We start from the raw sequence: 19,879 nt of genomic DNA, 5'->3' as shown, positions 1-19,879 counted from the left end.
GACCCATTTGAGTTTAAGTACCTTTATGATGGAAGTTATGGCTATTACAAATACAAGACTGTTAGTACCCGTGTCTAATGATCCAGATAATCCTGAGGTCCTCACACCAGCTATGCTTTTGACTCAAAAGGTGAACTCTTTGTTATCCCCTTCTGGTAACGTTGAAACAGCAGGCCTTCATGTTAAACGATGGAAGCAAGTTCAGAGTCTTGCGGACACCTTCTGTAAAAGATGGAAAAGGGAATGCTTGTCCACCTTACAAAGTTGCAGAAAGTGGACTCTAGACTGTCCAAACATTAAAGTAAGTGACGTTGTTCTACTGAAGGACAGGCAGGAATGCAGGAATGAATGGCCTGTGGGACTTATCCTTAACATGGTGCCAAGCAGAGATGGTAAAGTCAGGAAGGTGGAAGTAAGTGTTGTCAAACAAGGAACTGCTAAAGTTTATATGAAGCCAGGCTCGGACATTGTAGTTCTTGTTTCTGAAAATGATTAAAAAATGTGTTATTCTGTGTAACAGTATTAATAGGTGTAGTGGCATACCATAATATGTCACACAGGGAATATTCTGCCTTTTATAGGATATTCAACCATTTTTATTCTAGTTGTACAGCTTCATAGGTTCATAGGTGTGTACTAGGCTAATGGCCCTGGAGCTTTTACAAACCTAGCCTATAGGATTACCCTGACATTGTGCCACCCAACCTTAGTTCCCAGTGCCTCTGTCTACTAGAGCCACTGGAGTGATCCCTGGGTTGAATTGTCTATTTCCCATCCACTCATCAAGGTTTCTCTTGAAGAGAGTGAGTAAGATGCTCTGTTTGACATGTATGGGAAGTCTGTTTCTAGCAAAGGAAGTGTCTGGGTTAAGAACCGTCCCTCCAGCACGTTCTGTTGATTGTGGTAATGAGGTTGAGGTCACTGGAGTGTGTGGTGCGGATGAACTGGCATTCCTTTAGATGTAGCATTTCTAACAGAGCTGGATCAGATATTGCTTTGTATGTCAAGCAGAGATTGCCTCTAAGTAAGCGATATGAGACAGAATAGTTGGAGTTTTTTGAGTCTGCCCATATAGGACAAGTGTTTAAGGCCTAGGATCCTCTTTGTGAGGTACTTTTGTGGCCTCTCCAGTTCTTGCAGGTGTCTAGTGAGGTACATGCCAAATGGGGCATTGGGGCATTGTACCCAATGATTGGCCTAATGAGGGAAGAGTACAGGGAGACAATTACCTCTTTCTTCCTGGATGCAAAATCCTTAGTAATGAGATGTGCCACATAGAAGGATTTTCTGACCACAGTGGCAATGTGGTGGACAAAAAAGAGGCTGCTGTCAGCCTGAGTTCCTAGATCTCTTATAACACCTTCTGTGTTCAGTGGACTACCATTGATGTAATTCATGGGTACTGGGTTTTTCCCAAAGGGGATGATGACACATTTTTTTACATTAAGCTTAAGGCCATGGTTCTGACTGCAGTCATTGGTCTCACTGAGGCCTTTCTGTAGGATGCCAACATCAGTTGGGGAGTTAATAATAGCTCCCAACTTGCAATTGTCTGCAAACTTTGTCAGCCAGAGACCCTTTGTGTTGGCCTGGACTTCAGAGAAGTAGATACCAAACAGGAGAGGACCCAGGACCAAACCCGGTGGACTCCACTCATGACTGGTTGGCAGTCTGACTTGGAGTTCACTACTTTCAAACTGTGGGTTTTATCTGCAACCCCCCCAGTGACATAGGGGTTGATGCCTAGCTTAGTGAGTTTTTATGTGATTCCTGAGTGGGAATGTTATCAAATGCCTTGGCCAGATCAAGGTAGGCTGTATAAACCACCTTGCCATCATCCACAGCTCTGGTGACTGACTCAAAAAAGTTGACCAAGTTGAGCAGGCATGATCTACCCTTCAGAAAACCAAACTGTGTGGGTCCAGAGTTTGAAGATTCCCTATATCCTTGTTTATTAGGTCCATGATGATGCATTCCATAGCTTTGCATATCAGACTTATCAGGCTAATGGGGCGATAGTTACCAGGGTCTGTAGTCATTTCTCCTTTGTGGAGAGGGATGACTGTAGCAGTGCACCATTCAGTAGGGACAAAACCTGAAGTGAGGCTGTGATTGAGCAGGGCACGCCGGTAAGGTGCCTGTTCACTCTGTAGTTCATGTAGAACACAGCCAGGGATATTGTCAGGTCCCATAGAAGCTGTGTTCTTGGCCTGGACAGTGCTGTTTTAACCTGGGCAGCAGTAATACTGGGTGCCTGGCAATCTACTAGTATTGTGATTGGTCCTTTGTGGGGGGAGAGGGGTCAAGTTGGCACTGAATCTGTTGACCAGTATATTGGCAATATGTGTTGGCTCAGTATAGGAGGTACCATTGTGCAGTAACTCAGAACAAATCTGGGTATTGCCATGGAGATTGTTTACATAACTATAGAAGGCCTTGTGGTTGTCTTTACTATTTGCTGCAATTCTGTTTTCATAGCTAGCTTTAGAGGATTTGATGAAGGATTTCAACTTTTTTTGAGGCTGATAAGGGAGTTTTTCCAGTCTTGGGAGTTCACCTTATTCCGCATGAGTTTCCTCCTTCTGTTGTAGAGTTTGTTTATGGCAGGGGACCACAAGATTGCCTTCCTTTTTTTGGAGGAGGGCGTCTTGGTTCTGTTGGGTATGGCGAGATCCATGGATTTGTAAACAAATTTGTACAGTACATTGGTGTATGATTCGGCGGTCATGCAACTATTCTCCATTTGCATGGGTGCCATGAAGTTAGCCACCTCACTTTTTAGGAGCCCTAAGTTAGCTTTTGAGAAGTTTTTCATGGTGGTTACCTTTGTGGGGGGGAGGGTGAGAGGGATGTGGATTTCCAGGGTGATTAGTTTGTGGTTGGATCTAACCAGGCAGGAGATTACTATTGGTGTAAAGCAATGGTCGCCTGTGTTAGTAATGACCAGGTCAAGGATGTTGCTATTTTGAGTAGGAGTAAGAACGAGTTGGTCCAGGTATTTGAATGAATGAATTCCAGGAAACATTGGGCAAGTGTATTGGTACGAGTAGTTTTCCCATATAATGGAGGAGTAGTTGAAGTCACCCAGTATGAGAGTGTTAGGTTGGACCCTAATATTCTCCAATGTGCTTAGGAATGTGGAGTGTGAGTCTTGGGACATTGTTGGAGACCTATAGCAGGCTATGACCTGAATTGCTGTCTTACTCAATGTTAGCTGCACCTGAAGTATCTCTGATGCGTTATGTTGGGCTAATCTGGAGGTGTGTGCATCCTTTATGAATATGGAAACACCACTGTCTTTGGAGCTTCAGTCCAAGTTCTGGGGCCGAAAGGTGTGGAATGAGTTATAGCCTGGTAATGCAGGGGTGCTTTCTGCTGCCTTGAACCAGGTCTCTGTTAAAGCACAAATGTCAATGTTCTCCATTTTAAGGAGTGCTTCAAGCAAGTGTATTTTCAGATTTAGACTTCTTTTTTTTTTCAATAATTTTTATTTTCATTTTTTCATTTATATAAATCACAATCATTTCCAATTTTACGGCTTGACCATTGGTGAGTGTTATACATTGTAGTCAATATAGTAACATGTAGGTCATAAAACATATCTATTTACATTATATACAAAGATGCTTTCTCATTCAATTTTGTTGTTATAAAAACAGCACATACAATAAGGATTTCAAGTCCATAGTTTGACTGTGTGGTTGTGTGTATATTTCTAGGTTCCTTTATACTTTGTTACTATGTAGTATGTATGATGTTTTATGCTAATATGATGTTAAAGGTTTGTTCCCAAATTTCTCGGGCTTTCATATTTTTGTTTCTTTTATCCATTACTATTTTATGGGCTAAAGATGTTTTATAGCCATTTTTTTAATCCCTCCTAAGATAAATTTGTAGGGTCTAACCATCTGAGAGGTATGTATAGCTTTGTTAGTAAGAAAATTATTATAAGTATATTTTCTTGTTTTCCTGATATGTTAGCTGGGCGAATATGTAGAAGGGTAAAGTACCATATTAGTGTTGATGTTTGATATCCCACTTTTTGCAGTTGTATCTTGAAGGAATTCCAGAGTTTGAACACACATTTGCAACTCCAAAATATATGCATCAGGTCTGCTACCTGTTCCTTGCAGTGTGGGCAGTATGGTGATTTGGGTGCATTGAATTTGTGGAGTACTGAGGGTGTGAAATATGCATTAGCATTTATCATGAGCTGCGTGTATGACAGTTTTTAAGGGGTATACTTTTCAGTGTTAGGTTGATTGCATGACTTATTTGCTGGTCATCTGTGGGTGGTTTTAATTTTCTCCAATAATTAGAGAAAAGTAGGACCTTCTGAAATTTGATTTCACCTGTCATTTTATATGAGTTAGATATTGTTTTCCTTCTTGTAAGAATAGTTTTCCAAAGCAGAGTACAGTTTTCCATGTCACTATTAAGTATAATAAAGTTTTAGAGGTAGCTGGAACACAACTCAGATTTAGACTTCTAACGTTGAGCAGCATGACCCTCAGATTGCATTTGTTTGTAGCTGTTATGCTGGTAATTTGGTCTTTGGAACACCGCCTAAAAAAGGCACTATAGGAGTGGCAAGAGCCTTGGCCAGTATCTGGAAGCCCAGGGGTGACAGATGCAGGCCATCTCTAGCAAAACATCGAGGTCTGTTAATCATGTCATCCCAGGCAGACAGATACTGGATCCCCTTAGAATGAAAGCATTTATTGAACTGTGGCTGCCATCTAGTAGCCTTTTATTTTATAACAGTCAGAATAACTTGTTTTACAGCATTAAAGCAACTCTCAGGAAGTGATATATTGCAGTCAGAAAGCAGCTTATTTTTACTTCTAGCCCTTATGGAGTGCAGACCCAACCTTCTTTCCTCAGGCCCTGGCAATCACATCAGCTTTTTACAATAATAAAGTTAAGGAATCTCAGTAAATCTACAAGAAACCCTGATTCTTTAGCTTATTGGATTTTCTTAAAGTGTTAAACTGTTCGTTTAGTTGTACTATGCATTGCACAATGCTGCGAGAACGGAACAGTTCTTTCCAAGTTCATTGGGTGCCCTAAGCCATATTTGCCTGGAGCTCTCTACCGCTGTTAATTTGGTAGGGGTCCCTTATTTCCATTCATTTTGTAAAGAGTCTGATTCTGTTAATCGTACTAGACTTGATGATTCTCTCAATTCTCTTAAAATCTCTAATCCATTAATCTTTCAGAGAGGCAGACTGATTTTGTTAATTTTAGTCCCTAAATCTATCACTTGTCAGGGGTGGTATCAAACTACTTTATTCTTGATATACTGATGTTGATTGCTTTAATTCTGTTGTGGCCCCATAACTTTGCTAATTCTGCAGGGATATGTAAAACTCTACAACTGACTCTATCTGTTCTCATATTAGAACTCGTTAATATGAAATAATGCCTTAATAGCTGTGCCAACAGGAAACAACCACAGCATATTTACTCACGTAATTAAGTAGGGCTAACAGCATTTCTTTATTTTGATGGTATGAATAAGAAAACATTTTTTTTTCAATGAAGGTAGTAGTGAAGTATGACATACTGATTTTTTGACTGTTTCATTTTCATTAAACTCAGAGATTTATGTTTTCTCTAAGTTTTCTAGTTTCTATCATATTTAAACTATGGAGTAGACATCTTGTTTTGGGGACTACGTAGAATATGAAATGCTACTTTACTGGATCTTATTTGGCTAATATATATGCTAATATTTCTATGAATATTCAATAATTAAAACTTATTATATTGTTCAATATTGTAAGTATGCTAATTCTGTTAGCGTGCACATAGTGGTGATATATATATATATATATATATATATATATATATATATATATATATATATATATATATATAAATATATATATATATATATATATATATATATATATATATATATACACATATATAGAGAATTTTATTATGTACCAGTTGATTAAATCATCATTTATCCCTATTATATTGGAATCAGTTTATCTCATCTAATAAAATAAGCTCTGCAGACTATTTATTAGCAAATATAGTTTGCAGAAATTGAAATTGGCTGGACATCCAACTTTCAAGGATTTTATACATACTCAGCTTATGCCCTCATTAGAGGCATACAAAAAGAACACCTTAAAATCTTGGATTTTATGTCAACAATTATTAATAGCTCACCCAAGAACACTTCATACATATCTGTTATTTATAAAATTTTCAAAAATGATTTTAGCAAAACAGATGTTTCTTTTTAGAATAACTAAAGTGAAGTTAATAAACAAATATTGTCAGTAAAAGATACAAAAACCTTGCTTACAGTCAGTGAAGGAATCCACATCTTCTCTGTTCTGGTGTGTATACACAGGGAAGTTCTTACATTGATGTTTTTTACCCCACATAGACTAGCAACAATGTACAAGAAAGATTAAATGAAATGCTGGGGATGTGGAAATCCAGATGCTGACTGCATACGTATGATTGTTAAATGCAAAATAATTTCCCCATTTTTTGTTACACTTTAGATCAATTTGTAAAGCTCTCTGGAATGACAACTGTATAATTTCTGACGCCCTTATCCTTTTTAATGTTGCTGTTCCTGAAGGCTTTCCTAAAAACCAAATATTTTTACAATGGTCAATCCTCTATAGCAAAGAAAATTACTAAAAACTGGAAATCCCGATCTACTCCTGTCTTTAAAGCTGAGTTTATTCATCTTGTAAAATACATCTGTAGGAACAAGATTGCTACTATAAAAGCAAGGACTAAAAACACAACTCATCATTTAATTGCTTGGACAAAATTGTCTAATCTTTTAGAAAAATATTAAGTGTTTTCCTATATATATTAGTTTTTCCTTAATTGTTATGGACATTGTATATAATTTGTTTTTTTTTCATGTTATTATATTGTTACGTTATCGTGTTCTAAAATGAATAAAAACATTTTTGAAAAAAAATCATCCTTTATCCTGTACATAAATGATTGATAGCTATGATGAGAATGAGAAGGTGAAGTCAGTGATGGGTAATAGTTGATTTAAGAAGATCATGGGATTGGTCAGATAGATTATATTCCAGTTGTCTAGCATGTCAGGTTTCTAGTTTTGTAGTCCATTTTATGTCTTATAAATGCACATTAGTGCTATAAAGACAGATAATGACTATTTAAACTGAACAGCAACAGACAGGTCAGTTACTTTCATCCAATGATCCCCACTCCCCCACCCAGCATTTATAACCATGACATCTGATGGCTATGTAATATTATTTCACATATTTTGTTTGGAGCACTGCATGTTGCAGGCAAGTTTTGTTTTAATACTGTGCCTTATTTATTTATTTATTTATTTATTTATTTATTCTTAGAGAAAATTAAAAGAGTGCCCCTAGAAGCATAGCACCATAGGTGGCTCTCAAGTTAGCCTATGTCTAAGACCAGTCTTGTATTCTGTAAAGGTATACTGAATCTACTTAATGAATTAGGACATCCTAAGGCCAAATGCCACATAAATATCACCTGTTGTGCTTAAGGCTAAAACTGAACAAGAAATAAAACATGTGTGGTCACTAACAGTACCAGTAAGACAACCGACAGAACTGGTTAATCATAGAGCAATAAATTTAATTATTCAAGCTTCAAGATAGGGAAAGAAGTTAGACAAGGCTATATGTTATCTACCACTGTTGAGCCTCATATAATTAATTAATGCTCATATTAAGTTAATCCAAAGAATTAAACATTCACTTCAGTTTCATTATATAAAAGTTCAATGCACCTTGGCTTAAAACTGCCTTCCAAGGGCTCAAACAGATACACAAAATTTATTCAGCATTTATATACTTATTTTGAGCAAACAAGCTTATTAAACTATCAAAACATTAAAGTAATAACTTTAAAAAAAAAAGCAATTAATCATTTGTAAACCATTGTTTTACAAAAAAGTCCCCAGTTTAGTTCCAGATTCAAACCCACTGGTATACAGGTTTGTATTTCATTAACTCTAACACATATATGTCTATGTTAAGGAATAGAAAAAAAAATTTTTACACTGTATGTGATTTTGAGGTCCAAATAATAGGGTGCCACGATCCCTCCTTAATTTCCGAATTTTTAAAATTTGTTTTTCACTTTTTTTAGCTGATGTCATCATGTGCACAGTGACATCATCTCTGTGAACAGCCCACCGGCCTGTCAGAATTGAACTAAAGGGCTCAAGATAACGTACGTGTGAGCATTGCCAGCTGTTCCAGCCTAGCCATGAGGCTGTTAATGGTGGTTCCAGGAACAGAGCAAGCCTAGCTGAGAAAGGGAAGCTGCAAGCAAGAATGGAACAATTAGCTGAGAAGGGTTTGCTTTCAGTTAGTGTGTGAGGAATGGAACAATTAGCTGAGAAGGGTTCACTTTCGGTGTGTGTGTGAATTAGCTGAGAAGGGTTCTGTGTTTGTGCATGTGTGTGTGTGTGTGTGTGCCCCAGTTGAATGTACCTGGTAGCTAGAGTTATTCAGGCTCAAACCCTGTACCTTGGGTACAGGTAACAGGACCCTTAATACCCTACCTACCACCACTTGTGAAAACTTTCCAGATTTTTGCCTCATATTTTTGTTCTGTTCTGTTCCTCATAAAATCTGTGGTTTTCTGGATTTTTGTGGCAAATCAGTGAAGGATTGAATTCATTAAATAATGACAGGAATTTGAATTTTAGAATTCATATTCTTCAGAAAATACATAACACAAAACCTTTTATTCTAGCAATTTACTAAGTTTTTAAGATCAGTATTTAAAATGTGCCCCTATTTCTGGGGCTGTATTCCCCCATTATTGACTTTGTCCAGGTTTTTGTGCTAAGAGGTTGAGAGCTATGGTAAGAACTGAATTCACGTGAATTTGTTTGAGGGCTGTATTCCCCCATTATTGGCTTTGTCCAGGTGTTTTGTGCTAAGAGGTTGACAGCTATGGTGAGAACTGAATTCACTAAATGATATTCATTTAAGTTTCAGTCTTCCTATCTTTCAGTAAACTGCTGATTTGGCAGATCCCTATTACGTTATCAAAAATGCATTCTATCGAATGCATTTTCACTGAACTGTAAACAGCAAACTGGTAAAATGGCAAAGTGGCTTTTCAGCGAATTCTTTCCCTGGGAAACTCAATCACATACTGACACCACACCTCTCAACCTATTACAGCAACAAAATCTGGACAAAGCCTAAAATGATGGGTGGACAAATAGGGACAGATGTAAATATTGCTCTGACAAACTTTGAAAGTTGACAGAATAATAGTATGTGCATTAGCATGAATTTTGTGAAGGATGTGGGGTAGTCCCTGAGTATTACAGAGGTCTGTACATATTTACAGTAACAAACCTTCACATTTGTTTACTGTACTACTGCATACCTGTAGTTAATTCATGTCCAAAATAATAATCCTCGTATGAATGAATACAGGAAGTAGTCAAATGTGAATGGGAACACCACTCACCGTGGATTATGTATTGTAACCACCCCCACCCATATTATGTATTGCCAACATAATAAGCTGCTGGCAGGTGCCCAAACACCTGTGTCTGTAAACACAGGTAAAAATATATAAAATGGACAAACTGTTCATGTGCTTTGTCTGACATTTGAATATGGTCAGGGCAGTTCCATTCATCAGGTGGACAAGCCTAAACCCAGATCACCACATGGACACCCTGACAATCAAAGACTTGTATGTGCCAGGACTATAAGCGTTGGAGTTCTGAATATCCTTGGATTGATTAAATATGCAGCTTGGGTCCAGAGTAGTAGGGAATAGGGAATGTTTAATATGTAGTACCGCGTTTTTCCCAGCAGGAGAATGGATGCCTGTGTTGTAAGTGAAGTGGTGAGGTGTATGTTAATGTAGCTATGTACTATGGGTATGCATATAAATGAGTCAGAACACCAATAGTATAGTGGTTACAGCATCTGGCCAATGTGAATGCAGTCCCGGTTCAACTACGACTACAGCACATATAATTTTAAAGTGTAATGAATGCATCTGTGCTGTAAAGACTTTTAAATATGTAAAGGTGAATGTGTGTTTCGCATATGTCCGTTAACCGTATTACAGATATTTTACTGGTACTGTTACAATCAATAAAGCCCAAGTAAGCACAAAGACTTTGTAAACATATATAACCCACAATAAGGATATGCAAGTGCGCCTGCGTGTGTGTAATCCGCTCACAGCATAGCAAATGAATGCTGTTTTCTACACGTTAGTTGTATATCTATATATGGATATATATATTTGTGTATAGATATATATCCACAGACTTAAAATAAATAAATAACTAAATAAACTAAATAAATATATGAAATAAAGAATGTACAGACATATATATATATATATATATATATATATATATATACACACACACACACACACACACACACACACACACACACACACACACACACATTAATTGATATATACATAAACATATAAACATAAGTCCTTGTAGATATAACACATGTACATAAATAGGTTACATCATAGCTATTATGGATAGACATACAGACATGCAATAAAGGTAAATACACTGCTGCTTTCCAGACCATTGCCCGGAAAGTACCAGTGTGCCAGATCTGCAAGTTCTACTCTTTAAACATGGATATAGGCGTCCTTTGCAAGACCCCAAAAACTGTGATTCTTTACAGGCACCGTCCTGTAATGATTGCTGCAAAGAAGTGTCATCTGCAACTACAATATAGCTGTACATGCAACAGTAGCTTGTGCAAGTGTAATAACACATGGGTTGACAGAATGTATGACAAATGTCCCGATATGCGGAGAGTGGCTAGTGCTTAGAAGTGTCTTCATACTTTATTATTGCTCACATTAAATATGTCTTATCACTGCTGTGGAGGGGTGTCAGGTATGGGAATCATGGGTATGCAATAATGGGCCTAGGTGCCTAGGTGTTGGTTGGCACAGATTTATTAGGTCCGCCCCATGGGAGTGATTAATATTCCTATGTGGGTATAGCACACACCTATATCTTCCAAAAATGAAGAACCCATCTACTGGATATTGTGTAAACCACTGGGGGAAGACATAGGGACTTATATCAGTGTCTTGTAAGTGATTATCATGGACGTACATGCGTACGACTAAGATGGTAACCATACCTCTCAACCTTTCAGAATAAGCCATCTGGACAAAGGCATTTTAAAATAAGTACAAATAGGGAATAGTTTAAATATTCCTCTTACAAAGTTAGAACATTGATAGAATAATGGATTATTCATTAGTTTGAATGTTGTGAGGGTTATTAATTATAAAATACTAATGTCTGTCATTATTTCCTAACTTCACAGTCCTTAATGACTTGCCACTAATTTACCAGAAAGGCACAATATTATGGAAGAAGGAACAAAATTATAAGCCTAAGTTTACAGGACATTTACCCAAAATGTGTACAGTTGAGAGGTATGAAGGTAACCCTGTCCTAAATAAATGTACAGAACTAGTGATAATAGGTGGACAGGTGTGAAGAAGTACGTGATGACAAATGACAAAACATGTATAAGTCAAAAGCATGTACCTCGATAAATGTGAATGAATACTTATGCCCTGTGATAGTCAATGTAGAAGGTTAATAGAAACAAAATAAATGTGTCCCTCAGGGTGTTATGCAGTGTCCCCGATAAAGTGTTTAGTCTCCCACACTCGCATTTGAGTTCTGCCACTGACGAAAAGCGCAAATACCGGCAAACACAATAAGGTAGATGATAGCATAATATGTTCTGATTAGCACCTGTTGGCTTTTGTGAGGAACACAACACTCTGGGTGGGTGTGTCCTGCAAAAGGAATGTAATGGCATCTGGCCTGTGATTTCTTCATATATTGTGTGTAGTGGTGTAATAAAATGATATATCTTGTATCAGAAACAGATACATGTTATATTAAACAGTATTATTGACTATAATACTACAAGAAAAATCTGAAGGTATGAAAAGCGCTGAAGTAGTCAGTTTAGTATTGACTGCAGGTATGTGTTGACTTGTCAAATGTCAAAGCTGTATATATAGTTCCTATAGGGCTGTCACCTCTACAAATGATGAAAGTGGGAGCTGCTCTGTAGAAATGTTAGACGTAGCAGGTCAAAACGTACCTACAGCCATGCATACTCCACAAATAGACATATTAGTACACAGCAAAGCTTAGGCCAGGATTCATAGGTTCATAGGTTCATAGGTTCATACTAGGCTATCTGCCCTAGGGCATTTATAAGCCTAGCCAGAGTGTGTTTGGCTTTCGCCACCCATTTTAAATTAATTTTGCTATGCCTTTTTTTTGAGGTTAGTATACTGTGCCTCTGTCTAACAGTGACACAGAAGTGATAGCCGGGGTAAATCTACGATCTCCCATCCACTCATCAAGATTCCTCTTGAAGAGAGTCAATGTGGGACTCTGCCTAACCTGGACTGGGATTTTATTCCAGAGTGAAGGGAGCCTCTGGGTTATGAATCTGTCCCTCCAGCATGTCCTATTTATTTCAGTGCTGAGGTTTAAGTCTCTCGAGCGCGTAGCTTGTTGGGATTTGGATTTTCTGAGGTGCAGCATGTCCATTAATTCCGGGTTGGACATGGCTTTATACGTCAGGCACAGATCACCTCTGAGCAGGTGGTATGCCACTGAATAGAGCTGGAGTTTCTTTAACCGGGCAGCATATGGCATCTGTTGGAGCCCTTTGATCCTCTTGGTGAGGTACTTTTGGGGTCTTTCCAGTTGCTGCAGGTGTCTGGTAAGGTACATCCCAAAAGGGGCATTGTACTCAATTATGGGCCTGATGAGGGATGAGTAAAGAGGCACGATGTGAATCCCTTCATGATTATGTGGGCTATATATAATGTTTATCTAACCACTTTGGCCACATGGTTGTCAAATGAGAGATTGCTATCAACTTGAGTCCCCAGGTCCCTAATGACTTCTTCTGTACTTAATGGATTACCACCTATGTGGTAATTTGTGGGCACTTTGTTTTTGCCAAAGGGGATGACTATACACTTTTTGGTGTTTAGCTTGAGGCCATGGCTCTGGCACCAGTTGTCTGTTTCTATGAGGCCCTTTTGGAGGATGCTTGTGTTGGCTGGAGAGTTGATTATGGCACCCAGTTTGCAGTCATCTGCGAACTTGGTCAGCCACAGTCCTTCCGTGTTGGCCTGTACCGCCGAGAAATATATACCGAACAAGAGAGGTCCCAGGACTGAGCCTTGTGGGATGCCACTTGTAAATGGTTTGGAGTCTGACATGGCTCCAGCAATTCTAACCATGTGGGTTCTGTCCTTGAGCCAGTTTGCAACCCATCTAGTGACATAGGGGTTTATATTTAAGCTGGTGAGCTTATCTATAATGCCCGAGTGGGGTATTGTATCGAAGGCTTTTGCGAGGTCCAGGTAGGCTGTGTGGACCACCTTCCCCTCATCAATGGCCTTGGTGACTGTTTCAAAGAAATCGACCAGGTTTAAGAGGGAGGATCTGCCCTTAAGGCCAAACTGGGTAGGATCCAGTGTCTGTAGGTCCCCAATATCTTTATTTATGAGGTCCATGATGATCCTTTCCATAGCTTTGCAGACCAAGCTAGTCAGGCTTATGGGGCGAAAGTTTCCAGGATCCGTTGAGGCACCACCTTTGTGGAGAGGGACCACTGTTGCTGTACGCCACTCTTTGGGTATATATCCTGTAGTAAGGCAAAGATTGGACAGTAGTTTTATGTTTGGGTTTAGCTCTTCTTGGAGTTCATGTAGGGCGCAGCCCAGGACACCACCTGGTCCCATTGATGCTGTGTTTTTTGCTTTGGAGAGGGCGGCTCTTACCTGAGCATCTGAGATGTCAGGGGGGCAGCACTCTGTTGGGATAGATATTTGCCCTTTGGTGGGAGGGGGAGAAGTTTGCACTGAACCTGTCAGCTAGGATGTTGGCAATGTCTGTGGGCTCGGTGTATTTTTTGTCATTTTGGACTAATTCTGAGCATATCTGGGAATTCCCACCCACATTCCTAACATAACTAAAGAAAGCCTTGTGATTATCCTTAGTGTCCTGTGCAATTTTTCTTTCGAAGCTGGCCTTAGACAATTTTATGAGTGCCGTAGTTTTTGCTAATACTGATCAGAGATGCCTTCCCTTTTTGGGATTTTGCTCTATCATGTAGTAGCTTCCTCCTTCTATTGTATAGTTTGTTTATGGCTGGAGTCCACCAGACAGGATGTCTGCCTTTGGAGGATTGGGTCTTGGTTTTATTTGGGATTGCATGATCCATGCATTCCTGAAGGTGTTCATAGAATGCGTTTATAAAGGATTCTGCGGTCTGGGCCGTATTTTCCACAGGCCCGGGGGCTTTGAAGGATTCCGCCTCGGTTTTGAGGTGTGTGAAATTTGCTTTAGAGAAGTTTTTCACTGTCATTTTCTGGGCAGGGGGTGGGGTCGGGATGTGAATATCCAGTGAGATTAGTTTATGGTCTGATCTTACCAGTGAGGGATACACTTCTGGTCTGGAGCATAGTGTCCCCATGTTGGTGATGATCAGGTCCAGTATGTTTTCCCCTCTTGTCGGAGTGGTAACAAGTTGTTCCATGGCATTTGAATTTATAAATTCTAGGAACCTTTGGGCTAGGGTGTTGGAGCTAGAGTAATGCTCCCAGTCTATGTTTATGTAGTTGAAGTCGCCCAATATAATGGTGTTTGGAGAGACCTTCATATTTTCCAGTATTCTCAGGAAGGCCGAGTGGGGTTCCTGTGTTTGGGAGGGTGGTCTGTAGCAGGCTATAAACTGGAAGGCAGTTTTACCCACTGTTAGTTGCACATGGATAGTCTCTGATACTTCGTGCTGTGCCACCAACCTGGAGGTGTGGGTATCTTTGACGAATATTGATACTCCCCCTCCTTTGTGGTTCGGTCCAAGTTTTGGGGCTGAAAAGCATGGTATGAGGTATAACCTGGTAGTGCTGGGGTGCTCTCGGGAGCCTTGAACCAGGTTTCTGTTACTGCACAGATATCAATGTTCTCCATGCTAAGGAGAGTTTCGAGTGCGTGCATCTTGAGGTTTAGACTTCTGGCGTTGAGTAGCATTACTCTTAGTTTCTTATCCATTGTGATACCTATGGAGGTGGGTTTGTCTTTTGAGCATTGCCTAAAAAAGGCACTATGGGGGTAGCAAGAGCCTTTGCCAATATCCGAATGCCCAGGGGTGACAGGTGCAAGCCGTCCCTAGTAAAGCATAGTGGCTTGTCGAGCATGTCATCCCAGGCTGACAGGCATTGGATCCCCTTTGAATGACACCAATACTTAAGCCAGTTGTTGAAATTGATCATCTTGTCTTCGTATTGTGGCATCATTCTTGGTGACAAAATAAATGTGTCCCTCAGGTTGTTATGCAGAAAAGCACAACATGAAGCCTTGGCCAGCATGTATGAGTAGAGTAAGAGTAGAGCAAGGCAAGATGTCTGCAGAGCTATTCAGCAATATCCTGTAGGGGCGTGTAAGACAGCCCCTAAAGTGAACGTTGCACGGACAATGTTAGGATATACAAATGATCCCATTTGTAGGTGAAAACTATGAAAATGATGTAAAATTTGCGATACATGAAACAGTAAGCTGTCCGTGCAAGAGTAGAGTTATGTGCAGAAATGTACTCGGAAGTTAACCGAGTAACGTTCGGCAAGTAGCTAAATGGAGCAATGTCAGCTGCAAATAAAGGATGACTTTAGTTGAAGAAGCATGCCAATGGCCAACTATAAGGCCAGTGGCATTTTTTTCCATTGGAAATTAATAAAACTCTATTTGTCCTCCCCCGATCTCCAGCGTTTAAGCGTAGCTCAGCGGCGCGAAAATGCACCGCGCTTTCAAAACAAGGAAAATATTTAAAATATACATACAAATTGTAATTTTAGTTAAAGGTTAGTTCGCCATGCAGGTGAATGGTAAGCTGAAGTCAACATGGCTACTGAATACTGGTTGCTATGTGTAGAAGTGCTCTTTCAGAGATGTAACCAAGCATTAGTAGGCAATCCTATGCAATTGAGGCTGAGGATAGTGAATCACAATTTGTCATGCCATATGGGACAAGCCTCTACAGTGTAAGAGTAGGTTAATGGGACTATCAGAGTAGAAGATAGGTGACATTATGAGTGTGTATGTATAAAACACTGTAATCTTATTGGAGCAGTGTGTCACATGTTTGCTGTCAGTTACTCATCAGTGGAAGAGTTGTGTTATGATTTATCCTAGGTAAAGTCAGGAAACTGATGGTGTATGCCATGGATATCACTGAAGTTTCTTGCAAACCTGCTTACAGTGTGTTCATGCCTGTAAGCCTGAGTAAGCATGTGTGCGCACGTGTCAGTCCGTGTGCGCGCGTTGAAGAATGAGTAAGCTAGTGTAAAATTGTTGAAGCTTGTGTAATGTCGTGTAAGCCAGTGTAAGCATTTGTAAGCATGTATAAGCCTGTGTGCATGCGTGGAAGCGGATGTGCACTTTTCTGTGTTCCTATGCACGGCGCTGCTCACTGTGGAAACAGACAGTGAAGAGGAAGATAAACAAATAGCAGTAAGTTAACCAAGGAGAACTACCACAGCTAGCAGGTGAAAACAATCAGAATGAGCATATTACACATCCAGTACAGTAGGCCAGCACAGCACAGCACTTACAACTCTACAAACAACATTCCACCATGTTTTTCTCAGACACACTGCAACACTGTAGTATACTAAGAGAAGTGAAAACTGAAAAAGCTTAACTGAGACAACATAATGTTAGGGGCTGCCATTGCTATTATACGTCAACATATGCAACATGGTGAGGGTTGTGCCAATGTGAATGCTGCTCAACAACACACAGTAGACGGAGAAGAGTGTGCAGGCACAGGGTAACCTACCAGGGGTTACATGAGCTGGAGATAGTGGAGCGCTATAGAGTGGACAGAGACCTCCTGCAGAAGATTTTTGAGCCGTGCAGGCCATGTCTCACACACAGAACCAACAGAGGGAAACCCATCCCAGTGGAAACCAAGGTATGTGTTGCCCTAAGGATACTAGCAACAGGTACCTTCCAGAGATCAACTGGTGATATGATGTGGATTTCACAAACATCAGCATCCAGGGTACTGCACCATTTCATGAATGCCATGTCAGCACATGTCAGTGATCATGTATATATCCCCAATTCCCATGAGGTATTGGGCAGCAATACGCGTCTTTTCCACACAATAGTGGAATACCCTGAGTACTGGGTGCAATACATTGCATGCACATATGAATCAAAGCACCAGCCATTGAGCGTGGTAGGGTCTACATCAACCACAAGGGCTTCCCCTCCATCAAGTGTCGGTTTGTGTGTGATGGCCAGCCCATAATACCGAATGTGTGTGCTGGCTGCCCTGTAAGCTGCAATGCTTCTCATATGTGGCATCTGACGCAGCTGTACAAAACATTTGGCAATGGGGACAACCCTCATGGTCACCTAGTGGGGGATGCTGGATGTGCAGTTCAACTGTGGCTGATGACACACATCAGAAATGCACACACACATGAACAGGAATGCCATAATGAGGCACATGCACAAACAGAAAATGTAATCTAGCATGTGTTTGTGCTGCTCAGTTCTGGTGCCTGGACACATCTGGTGGAACATTAAAGCACCTGTCAACTGCATGTACCAGAATTGTCTGTGGCCTTGGTCATCTGTGTCACACACACACATGACAGTTTATATAGATAGTGTGAGTGACTGTTCATGTATGTGTTTTACTGCAGAACAGTTCAAACACAGCAAGGTCTGTCAATAATGGACATTCATCATAGTTGTACAACCACCTTGGCGGATATGCATGCAGACCTCTCATTGCTTATGTGATACAGTGATGTACTTCAAAATACCATTGTGAATGCAAATATCAAAGGACAAATGACATAGCATGTGTCTATATGTACACATTGTTACCCATTATACATATTGGGGTCTAATACCTATGTGTTACTGTTGGTATAGTATGTGTAGTAAATGTGGATGACTAACTCATTTTAGCCTTATAGGTTTACAGCATGGGTTGGATAACACGTATCTGTCTGTATGATACCCTTGTGTAGAATAACTGTGTCATGTGCAGAATGCATTATAGGCCACAGTATGGATTTTCAGATGTGGACAGGAATATCCCTATTGTCTTTGCTTGTAACTAACATGGCTATATGTCAAACAGTAATGGTCCCAGCAATGTGTGGCAATCAATACCAGTGCTTACTGGTATAGTACAGTACATGAAGGAACCACATGCTACTGTGTGTCCTACATGTGTGGGTCAGTTGTGAAGATATCATATAACAATTGGTTATTCAGACTTTTGAGGTTGTGTCTACTACCATAATGCAAAACAATTACAGATAGTAACAGTATCACCCACAGCACCATGTAAAACCATATCATACACACATGTGTAGACAAGTACAACAATATGTGTATTATAATGCATACTGGCTACCAATATAAACTATGAAGTGTTAACGGTGTGTAATACAGGGCATGTCACCATTCCAATATGTCCACTATACATGTACATGCAGACAGTGCACCTTCACCATGTTCACAAATAAATACATGAAAATCTGTACTACACACATCACACACGTACTGCACACTCTGAAACACATGCTGCCAATACTACATGCATCAGTCAAATGGCACATGGATGGATAATAAATCTTCAGAAGTAACAGTGCTGTAAACTATACTACATTGATGATCATAGCTGTAATGCATCATGCCTGCTTACATACACCTAGAAGGATATCACACTTTGTGTTAACAACATTTTAACATTAATACATTGCTATAAAGCCACCCTGTGCATCAGCACCATGTTAGTCTGTTCCTTCATCAATGTTACACATTACAGGAGGTAGCACAGGTGTCATCATATGCACAGGGTATGTTGCTTCTTTTCCAGAACTTGTCATTGAGCCATCCAATCAACATGTATGTATGTGTGTGTGTGTGTGTGTGTGTGAGGGGCAACAGTTTTTGCATGGCCCAATGTAGATGCAATGTGTGTATGTATGTATGTGTTAGCCCTAGCTGTTTGTTTTGTGTGTGTGTCTGCATGTACACAGTTTCAGCATGTGTCAGCCATATACAGAAGGTTGTGGGACAGTCACAGACCGTACCTGCCAGGCTGTACAGATCGCCATTTCTGGCCATGGACACCCCTCCATGCATTCAACAATATTCCAGTCCTGCACCTGACAATGTATACACATGCATTCTTGGGATCTGTATCACAACCTGTGGATAAACGGGAGTCAGTAATGTTAACCTGATTGGCATAGTATTGTCATTTAATACATAGTTATATGAGCCATACTCATCCTCAAATGTAATAACCACTGCTGACTGTTGCTGAGATGTGCACACGACCGTTTAAAGCTGCTGTACTATCATTGTTTTCAATGCCCCTTGTAATACCCAGCAACAAAATAACTGGTCACTACACAACTATAACCCAGGATCACTGCAGCACACAGTATGTGCACTATCACAGAGCCATAGCAGATTTAGATACATCCAAGGTGATCACGTACAGATAATGCAGCACATTCAATAGTGCTAATATCCACATACATATCTATATCTATCTATATTACATATATATATATATATATATATATATATACACACACACACACACACACACACACACACACACACACACTTGGCAGGGTTGGGATTAGAACACAGACCTAACTACATTATCACACTACAGCATTACGCATTTACAGAATGCGCTACCGTGATTACTAGATCACAGCATTCACACAGGTATATGTCTAGCTTACTGACATCAGCATCAAA

Source organism: Protopterus annectens, chromosome 16.part0 (genome assembly GCF_019279795.1).
Source record: "Protopterus annectens isolate FY-2018-M chromosome 16.part0, PAN1.0, whole genome shotgun sequence".
Classification (NCBI taxonomy): domain Eukaryota; kingdom Metazoa; phylum Chordata; order Ceratodontiformes; family Protopteridae; genus Protopterus; species Protopterus annectens.
Note: the sequence above shows the minus strand (reverse complement) of the source record.